The sequence below is a fragment of the Pseudorca crassidens genome, chromosome 12 (genome assembly GCF_039906515.1).
Source record: "Pseudorca crassidens isolate mPseCra1 chromosome 12, mPseCra1.hap1, whole genome shotgun sequence".
NCBI classification, from domain to species: Eukaryota; Metazoa; Chordata; class Mammalia; order Artiodactyla; family Delphinidae; genus Pseudorca; species Pseudorca crassidens.
Window position 1 is genome coordinate 67978160 of NC_090307.1, and position 10024 is coordinate 67988183.

The window sequence follows — 10024 nt, forward strand, 5'->3', positions numbered from 1 at the left end:
TCTATTCAGCCACTGTTCTCTAAACAAATGAGAGGACCCCTCAGAGCATCCCTCCAACCCTCCTGGAGGCCCCCTGGTATGGATAAGTCAATGGTTTGTGGGTAGAGCCCTGACAAGGATTCAGGAGGCCTGGGTTGGAGTCCCAGCTCTGGCACAAATATGCTGTGTGACATGCAACAAATCACTTGCCCTCTCTGGGCTCTGGTGTCCTCATCTATAAAATGGGTCATTCCTCCCTTACTTACCAAACTCACAGAATTGTTGGGAGAATCAGATAGGAGAGTGTTTTAGAAAGCATTAGCTGTTTGATGAATTAAAGGAAGATTGTTACTAAAACTGAAAGGACTACAGGAAATGTCTGTACCTTCAGCTCTGTGCCTTTGCTATGAACCTAAAAGTGCTCTAAAAAACAAAGTCCATTTAAAAAAAAAAAGGAACCCTAGATTTTCCACCAAAGACCCTCTAAAGCCTTTAAGTCAGGCAATATAATGCGGGTTCAGGTTCTAGCTTGTAACTTGCGTGACTTTGGGCAAATCAGTTAACCGCTGGCACTGCCAGAGGTTTGGTTTTCCTTCTGCAGAGACAGTAGCCCTGGAGCAAGAGAAGGATTGGGAAGATGCTGCAAGATACAGGATAGATGAGATGAGGCAGAGAAGCCCAGCAGCCTCCCAACACCCTGGACAACCAGGGAGGAGGGTTCCCCACCTGAATTTGAGCTGAGGTGGGGGCTACCTGTTCCAGTTTGCATCCCCTGCAAGCAGCCCTCTGGATCTCAGCTCCACCCCAGGTAGATAGTGACTCAAGTTGTTCTGCAGAGACTGGTCCCTCTGCCCCTGTTGCTATGGCGCTGCAGCACAGCCTGGCCAATCAGGAAGGAGATGTGTATCTGAGCCTCTGTTGCTAAAGCCGGAGCAGGACGCCCAGCCAATGGGAAGGGCAGCAGAGTGGAGCCACCGTGGAAACCTCAGCCGCGAGATTCCAACCGGGTTTTTGTCTCCATGCCTTATTTGCAGGGGGTAGGCTGGGTTTTCTACATTCCTTTTTTGCAAAGAGCATCTTGCAGCCCTTGGAGGACACCCAGGGGTCACAGCAGGGGTGCATGACCAGAGGCATCTTCAATAAGTCAGAAAGGACCCCAGCTCAGCAGGACACAGCTTCAGATGTCCCTTCATCACTCTTCTCCCAGATGCTCAGCATCACCTGTGTCTATGATCTTAACCCATCCCCACAGCTCTGCCTAGCCCCCATCTGTCCTAAGACATGGAGGTAGGCTGCAGAAAAATCCCCACCCCCAAAGTAAGCAGAGGACCATGGGGCTCACCCCAAAGGGTGCTCTTCTTCCCTGTAGCTTTGTGGCTCTACACAAACTGTTCCTTCTCTTCTGCTACGTGCAGGGTCGGGCAGGAAGAGAGAGAGAGGAGGATCAGACACAGGTGCTGCACCTCTGTAAAATCAGAGGATGGGGCAAGCGGGCTCTGTGAGTCCTTTCAGAGCTCACATTCTAGACTCAATGCTATTTTAACCTTCAGGCTCTGGATAAAGGGGATCTACAAGGAGTAACTTTCCAAGGGGGAGCCCTGTAAATAATGCCAGTGGACACGAATAAGACTCAGATTGCGTTATGCCCTTAAAATGCCTGACCAGCAGGGCTGTCAGTTGTAGAGCTGAAGCCCACAGGGGTGAAGCTGCCCCCTCAAGGTCACACAGCTACCTGGATGCAGAGCCAAGACTGGAAGGCTAGCTCCCCGGCCCAGCTCTTCAGCCTGCAACGTGCAGCCTCCTTAAACCAGCCTTCTCACCCCTGAGCAGGCGTTCAGGGAGCGGTGCACACCCACACTCCTGACACCGTTATTTTGCAAACACAGACTTAACAACAGCAAGGGAAAGTGTGTCCCACCCCTTCCCTGCGCTCTCCTGGCTTTCACTCTGTTGCCTGGCAACAGTTCCATCCAGAAACCTGGGTATCATCCTAGGCAACTCCCTCACCCTCATTCTTCCCACCACACACATCTCCCCATCATGTCCATTTATCTCTTAAATGGCCTCACGCACTCCTCCCCTCCCCAACCCCTTCCCAGTCCGAGGTTCCATCATGGATTTCCTGGACAACTACATTGGCTTCTCACAGGTCTCCTGTTTTACACCTGCCCGTCCCATCCCCCCACTTCCATTTTCTATAACCATAGCCAGACGGTCTTTAAAAAATACAAATCTGATCATGTCACCTGATGCTTGCTTAGAACCTCTAAGGATAAAAATCGAAATCCTGAACATGCCCAGGAGGTCCTGCATCATCGGGCTGACGCCCCCCAACTTCATCTTGCCATGGCATGTGCTCTGCCCTCTCTGCCTGAAACATTCCCCACCCCCAATACACTTCCAATTCTTCTAGTTACTCCAGCTTGCCCATGAGTTCTCAGTTCAGTGGTCACTTCCTTGGGGAGACTTTCCTGACCTCCCTGTATAGGTTGAATTGCTCTGTTTTGGACTCTCCTGGCACCATGAACCCCTTTGACCTGTAGCACTTACCACAGTTGCAGTTTTACACTTATTCATGTCATTATTTGATTCATATCTGTAAGCCCTGCCCCCCTTGACGTAAGCTTCGAGTGGCTTTGTCTTGTTCTCTTCCTGAAACATATGGATGGATGGATAGATGGGTGGATGGATGGATGTGTATGTATGTATGTGCGTGCTATTGGATGATGGACAGGTGTATGGCTATATGGAAGGATGCTCTTATTTTCCCCAGGTCACTTAGAATCTAATCATATCTCCCTCTATTCTGTGGCAGCCAGTCCTGCGCATACAACATGCACCAAGCATCTCTCATGAGCCAGGAATGTGCCCACAGAGCCATGGGAGCCCAAGGAAAGAGATTGCCATGCCCTTGAAATTTAGGTAATAAAAATAGCTACTGAACTTCCCTGGAGGTGCAGTGGTTAAGAATCCGCCTGCCAATGCAGGGGACACAGGTTCAAGCCCTGGTCCGGGAAGGTCCCACATACCACGGAGGAACTAAGCCCGTTGAGCCACAACTACTGAAGGCCACGTGCCTAGAGCCCGTGCTCCGCAGCAAGAGAAGCCACCACAGTGAGAAGCCCGTGCACCACAACGAAGAGTAGCCCCCACTCGCCGCAACTAGAGAAAGCCCGCACGCAGCAGCGAAGACCCAACGCAGCCAAAATTAAAAATAAATAAATTTGTATTTTAAAAAAATAGCTACTTACTAGACCCATACTTAATAGATCACTATATGCTCTCCTCCCTGGAAGCTCCCCACTCCTTCCTCTCTACTTATCCAGACCCAGGCAGCGTCTCAAGGTTCAGTTTAAGTGTTACCTACTTCCCTGATCGCCCATACTCAGAAACGCCCCAGCACAGCCGTCGGGGCCACTCTTGCCGGTCCTTTCTCGTAAGTTGCTTCACATTATCCTTTCTCTGTGATTCTGCTGCTCTCTACCAGACTCTAAGTAAGCTCCCTGGGGGCAGGATTCACAGCTCCTAAAGGCCTCACTCCCTTTTTTAATCCTCACAGGACCCTGAGGGTGGTAATACTTACCTCCATTTTAAATAAGAGGAAACAGAATTGCCCAAGGTCACACGGATAGTAAGTGGTGAAACCGGTGCTGAAAGCAGGTTGAATCTAAGACCAAGACCCTTAATTGGTACCCCCCAGGCCCGAATATTTTCTCCACCAGGCCCCAATGGAGCTGCCCCACCTGTGCCTGAACACTGCCGGGTGGGGCAGCCTTATCTGTTGTTGAATACTTGCCTGTCAGAAACTATTCTAAGCCATGAACGTGCCCACCTGAAACTGCTCCCCAGAGACCCCAGGGGTGCAGGCAGAACAAGCGTGTCCCCTCTTCCACATGGCAGCCCTTTGGTAGTTTACAGCCAGCTCTCATGTCTCTCCTGCATCTTATCTTCTCCAGGGAGGGGCTGCAGAGTGGAGAGACAGTTAAACTGGAACCAGCAAACCTGGGTTCTCATCTCTGCTCAGCTGCTGTCCACGGACCAGGAAATTTCAAAAGAAATTAAGTAGGTGATTTGACAAGCCAGGACATTAAGAAGGAAGAAAGAGAGAGAGAGAGAAAGAAAGGAAGGGAGGGAGGGAGGGAGGGAGGAGGGAGGGAGGGAGGGAGGAAGGAAGGAAGGAAGGAAGGAAGGAAGGAAGGAAGGAAGGAAGGAAGGAAGGAAGGAAGAGAAAAGAAAGAAAGAAAGAAAAAAGAAAAGCAGGGAGGGAGGAAGGGAGGAAGGAAAACCTATCACTGGGACTTCCCTGGTGGTCCAGTGGTTAGGACTCCATGCTTCCACTGCAGGGGGCACAGATTCGATCCCTGGTCTGGGAACTAAGATCCCACATGCCGTGCAGGAAAAAAAAAAAGAGAGAGAGAGAGAATCTTATCACTACCTCCATCAACCTTATTTCATAAACGAAAGGGCATCCTGACACACAAAAAAGGAGGACAATCTGAGAATTAATTTAGCCTTATGAGAACACCCTATAGTGTCCCTATTTTTCTCATTTTGCCATGTCCTGTCTCAGACTCGAGGCAGGGGGATTGGCCCAGGACTGAAGCCTGCGGGGACCTCTGTTCCAAGCAATCAAAGGAAATACCGTCAGCCAGAAAAACCAGAGTAGAGCACTCGGCCTTCAGGACCCCAGAGTTACCCTGTTTTGAGAGGGAAGGAAGAGCTGGATGTCTGGCCATGAGCCAGCAGAGCTCAGGAAGCCAGACAGACTTCCCCATCGCGTCGCTGCTTCACATCCAGTTTCTATCTTGGCTTCACCGAGCAAAGGCTCTCCCAACTTCTGTAACTCTGTGGGCACTGTGTGAAAGAAGGCAGCACGCAAGCAGCGGCTGCCCCAGGCCACGTTGCAAGCAAGTGGACCCTACTGGAAGTCAGGAGGGCTGTTCCAGCTCTGTGGCCAGAGGCCGGTGAGAAAGGCTGGTTGGTTCTGCAAAGGCAGCAGATTTTCTCTTGGGGCGTTGTGTGCCCAGCCCAAAGGCTTTCTCCCCACTCCTTCACTTAATATTTACTGAACACTTACCATGTGCAAACACCGTGAGTACAAAGGTGGGCAAAGGGTGACTGAGTCTTTGCTCTCGTGGAGCTTAGGGTCTCGTAGGAAAGGCACAGATCGATCCAGGGAAGGAATGAGTGCCCGCTCACAGCTATGAAAAGGGCTGCAGCGCAGGTTCACAGTGCCTGGGGGCGTGCAGGGAGGCTGAGAGGCAATGGCCACACTGAGGAGGCATCAACCAGGGGCAAGAGGAGGGAAAGGTCATGCCAGGCAGAGTGCCTGGCATGGGACGAGCATAAATCACGCGAAGAACTGACATGAGGCCCATGTGACTGCAGGGAATGGAGCAAGGGGGAAAGTCATGCAAGGTGAGGCTGGAGAGGGAGGTGGGGCTGCCAGGCTGCTTCCAGGGGCTTGGTCTCTTCCCAAGTGGATTAGGAAGCCACTGAAGGGTGCTGAGCAGGCAAAGTGGCCCGGTAAGTGTTATTACTTGAAGGCAGAGAGGAAACACCAGTCAAACTGGTGATGACGGTGGTGATCATGGCAGTAGAGCTAATGGTACTGAAAGCTGGGTCCCATGCACTGCAATTAAGCCTCTTTCTGCATTAATGTAATTCTCACATTCGCCCTATGAGGCGGGCACTGTTACTATCCCCACTTTACAGCCGACAAAACCGAGGCACAGAGAGAATAAGTAATTTGCCCAAGGTCACGTAGTTTGTAGGTGGTAGAGCGGGCAGGTAAATGAGCAACCTCTGAGCACTTAAAGAAATTACTGTCTTCAAGAAGTCAAAGGACAGGGAACTGCTGTCCTACAAGAGAGTCCGGGGACAGCAACCCGGGATGAACCTGATTTGTAGCTTAGGCCCTTGTGGTTGGTTCTGTGAACAATCACTCACTGAGCGCCTACTGCATGCCAGGCACACTGTAGTAAGTACTGAGGACGTGAAGGGGATGAAAAACAGTCCTGGAACCTGCATTCCAGTGAGGAAAGAAGACAGTGCACAAGTGTGCCAGTGATGCAGGTGGTTTTGGGTGATGACAAGGGCTGTGCGGGGGAGATAACAAGGCAGTGTGATGGGCAGTGGCGGGCAGAGGGGTGGTGCTTCTCTAGACATGGGAGTCAGGCAGGGCGACAAGCAACACCAACAATGAGGAAGCAACAGAGCCATGATCTTGGGAGGAGGATTCCAAGAAGAGGGGAGAGTCATGCAAAGCCCCCGAGGCGGGGGCAACCTTGGGACTTCCACGGAACAGAAAGAGGAGACACTGCATGGTTCAGAATGAACAAGAGGAGGTGAAAACGGAGATGGAGGCTTCCAGAAGCCCAGGCCCCATAGGGCAAGGAGTTGGGGTTTCATCCCAAATTGTTGGGAAGTCACTGGAGAGTTTTCAAGCAGGGGAGGGATGCAACCTGTTATGTGTTTGAAAGACAGTATGTTGGTTGCTGTGAGGAGAATAAATTCTTCAAGGCAAAGGAGGATGCAGGAGGACCAGTTTGGTGGCTGCTGCATCAGATAAAGGTGGAGATGGGAAGAAGGGTCAGATTACAATATATTTTTGCTGATGGATTAGATCTGGGGGTTGAGAGAAGGAAATACAGAATAACTCCAAGGCTTTCAGCCTGAAAAACTGGGTAGATGATGGTACAGTGACTAAAACTGGGAAGACTGTAGGTAGAGCAGGTTTGGCTGGGAGCTGGGAGGACGCAGCTAAATCAAGAGCTGTGTCTGGTTTTTTTTGCTGTTGTTCTTGCTTTTTTTTTTTTTGGCCCTGTGGCACGGCTTGTGGGATCTTAGTTCCCTGATCAGGAATTGAACCCCGGGCCCTCGGCAGTGAAAGCATGGAGTCCTAACCACTAGACTGCCAGGGAATTCCCAAGAGCTGTGTTTTAGACACAACCAGTTTTTTATGCTCTCAGGTCTCTAGAGACCAGCCAAGAAGGCAGCTGGACAAATGGGTTGGAGTTCAGAGTTCAAGGCTAGAGGTCTACATGGAGACCCACAGGCATGTAGATGGTAATTAGAATTACAGGACCAGGTTGCCCAGGGAATGAGATGCAGAAAGGAGGTCCAGGGGCTCCGGGCTGGGATCCTCCAACGTGCGGAGACTGGACAGGGGCCCAGAGGCCAGCAAGGGAGGTCACGAAGGAGGCACAAGGAAAGCCCACCGGCTCTGCACCAACCAACCCTGTAACCTCAGGCAAGCTGCTCTCCCCCTCCAGACCTCAGCTTCCTCTCTGTAAACCAGAAGGGTGGCCCCACCCATCACTGAGGTGCCTCTAGCTTGTGTGACATTCCCGCAGCCCCTTGCCGGATGAAGAAACCAAAGCTCAGCCTTGCCCACCTCGTTTCCAGGCCTCCTACAATATCCTCACACCAGATGAAATACAAAAATACAGCAAAACCCAGCTCAAAGGGCCACTACCAAGGGGCAGGGGGCAGGGCAAGGTGACGGCGACCTGGAGTAGAATCCAGACTCTGCCACTTGTCAGCTGGGTGACCCCAATCCTCAGTTCCTTATCTGTAAAAGTGGCCAGTAATACCCAGCATGAGGGGTTGTTGCTAGAACAAAGCCAGGTAGCAAGCAGAGCACCTGCATGGCTCCAGGCACGTGTGCCCCGGGTCAGGTCCTTTCCCCTCTAGGGAGATTCCTTCCCTGAATGAGAAGAGAGGGATTCCAGGGTGGCTCTACTGTTGCAGAATAATGCAGTCCTGCTGCCGGTCAACCCCGGGGCTGCCAGCTCTGCGTCACCCCCGCCCCTCGCCTGCAGGCACGTGGCTGCCATCACAGAGACTAGCTGATCAGTCATCTGCCGGAACCTGGGGCGCCGCGGGGGCTGGGAGGTGGGAGAGGACATCGGCTCCTAGGCTGGCCATGGCTGTGGACCAGAGCCTCTTCCCAGGCTGCATTAGCGTGGCTGGCAAAGGGCAGTGAAATGACAGCAGGGAAATGCTTTATCAGAGAGCTAGTTGGAACTCGGGCCAATGTGTTCAGCCCTGATGACGGCTCCTGGCTCCGTGTCTCTTAGAAGCAGCCCTGGACGGGGGGTGGGGGGTGGGGGGGGTGTGGGGAGGCAGGAACTGCAGGCACAGCCATTGGAGGGGGAGTCGGGCTGGAGCCTGGATTCCTGGCCTGCCTCGGTCACAATTAGACTAATGGCTGCACTTACAGGGCACCTCCACCGTGCCAGACGCCGCGCCAGTGCTTTCCATAAAGGCTCATCAACACCCCTGCAAGGACTGCAAACATGTTCCTACTGAAAAGATGAGGAAACTGAGGCAGAGGGAGGAGGAGAAAGGCTTGCCCAAGGTCCCCCAGCCTTCAACACTCCTCTTGAGGATGCATCCAACAGGCGGAAACCCTTACATAGCTTGCAAGATCTTGCGTGATCCGGTCTCTGCAGTGACACCAGTCCCCCTGTCCCTCTCCCTCCTGCCCCCCAAGCTTCTTTCCATCACAGGGTCTCAGCCTCTTCCAGCCAGCTCTTCCCCCTCTCTGTCGTCTCTGCCGTTTGCAAGCCCTGCCATCCAACAGGCCTCCACAGAAATGCCCCAGAGCCTCCCCTGAGCCCCATATGTGGTCGGGGGCCCGTCAGACCTCCCACAGTGGCCTCTCCGTGGTCTTTGGAGCACTTTTCGCAACTATTCTTGTTCCACAGCCATAACCATAGTTATTTGTGTGGTTTTTGTTCATGCCCTTCTCCCTCCTGTATCCACACAAGGCCTGGCACACAGATGGTTCTTAATATATTGGTTGATGGGAGAGTGGAGGTTGAGCGTGTGAACAATGAATGAGTGAACAAACCGCAAATGAACCTCCCTCGTGCAGCGATGGGCTGGCTGTGGCTCTGCCGGGGGACCGTCTCCCTTAGAGCCTAAATCATAAAAACTGGAAACAGTATCTTGCAATCACAGGGATGCTGCCCAGGGAGGCGTGCACGGTGGGAAGTAGACCCCAGCTCCCTGTGTGGTTCCCCAGACCAGGCCAGCTTCTCTTTGTCGTCCCCCAGTCTCAGATCCCAGCAGTGGCAGCCAGGCTCCTGCAGGAGGTGGTGGTGAGGGGGTGGTTGGACTTGCCTCCTGTCTTGCAAGGGGAAGTGTGCCCCATTTCACTTCTGCTTTGAGGTGAGACACATCCCGTGTGTCAGACCACCCTGGAGTGCTCCCATCCTCCGAGCGCCAACAACCAACGGTGGCTAGTGCGGTGGTCAGGCCCTGGGGAGGCCAGACACGGCCCTCATCACTGTGCAGGGAGTCTAGGCCACAAGCCCTGTCCTCCCTACTTCCAGGACGTGGCTGCCCCACCCTGAAAGCCACTGTTGGTAGGCTGCTTCCTCCCACATCCCCCCCTTCTCTCTCTAAGGGAAGAGCTGTGAGGTGGAGAATCCCTGAGCCCAATCCTTCCTCTGCCATGTGTGTGCTCAGTAACCCAGGGTAAGTCCCTCCACTTCCCTGAGAAGCGGGGGAACTGCCCTCAGGCTCCAGCACTAGGACAATGGATGCACACTAGCTTGGGATCCAATGTTACTTTTCTTCTGTTTTCTTTCCCTCCCTTCTCAAGCTTCCAACCAGCTGGTGGTGTACCAGGCTCTCAGTGGACCTCCAGACACATTCAAATCAGAACGTTTGGACGGCCTCAATGCCCCTTTCTCTAGTCTTCCCCGGCCCCCCTGTGCAGAATTAAGTCCCCTCCTCTATTTCTGTAGTGCTTTACATGTCTGCTGCCCTCCACCAAGAAAGCAGGGCCACCTTGGTTCGGCTTTGCATAAACGTTGGGCTGAAAAAATGAATTCAACCGATTCTAAATGAGCACCTTTGTGGGATGGAGACCCGCAGTGGAGGATACAAGATGAGCAAGATGTGCTCTCTGCTCTTGGGGAGCTTAGATACAGCTGGAGAGGCAAGCCACATGTACAAGGGAAGGGAAACACAAGAGCCGCATCATAGCACGTGGGCGCTAAATACAACCAGGATTCTGACCCTGGTTCTGTCG